The sequence below is a fragment of the Penaeus monodon genome, chromosome 19 (genome assembly GCF_015228065.2).
Source record: "Penaeus monodon isolate SGIC_2016 chromosome 19, NSTDA_Pmon_1, whole genome shotgun sequence".
Taxonomy (NCBI): Eukaryota; Metazoa; Arthropoda; class Malacostraca; order Decapoda; family Penaeidae; genus Penaeus; species Penaeus monodon.
Window position 1 is genome coordinate 7,800,188 of NC_051404.1, and position 284 is coordinate 7,800,471.

Below are 284 nucleotides of genomic sequence, written 5' to 3' on the forward strand. Positions count from 1 at the left end.
TGTATTTGAAATGAAGTCGTCCATTTTAAAGATACACCGGGCATACCTGAGTAAAAATGATACTACAATAGCTTACAACATTTTATTACATATGAACAAAGTTGATACAAATAACAGTATTATTCATAGTAGATACACAAAAAATGGTACCGGTAACCATAGTAACAGAATCAGAAGTAACTATTTAGAGTAATCCCATTCGCTGTAATCATAAAAGCTGCGGTTATTATAACAGTTATCACAACAGTGTCAATAAAGTTATCTGTAACTGTGATTTTAGGTTG

The 284-nt window shown here is 31.0% G+C and overlaps 1 protein-coding gene across 1 annotated transcript in view; it reads left to right on the plus strand.

The window, feature by feature from the left end:
- LOC119585042 (sarcoplasmic calcium-binding protein, beta chain-like) overlaps positions 1-284 on the plus strand; it is a gene marked incomplete in the record, with an annotated part of 31,574 nt that overhangs the window by 14,923 nt on the left and 16,367 nt on the right.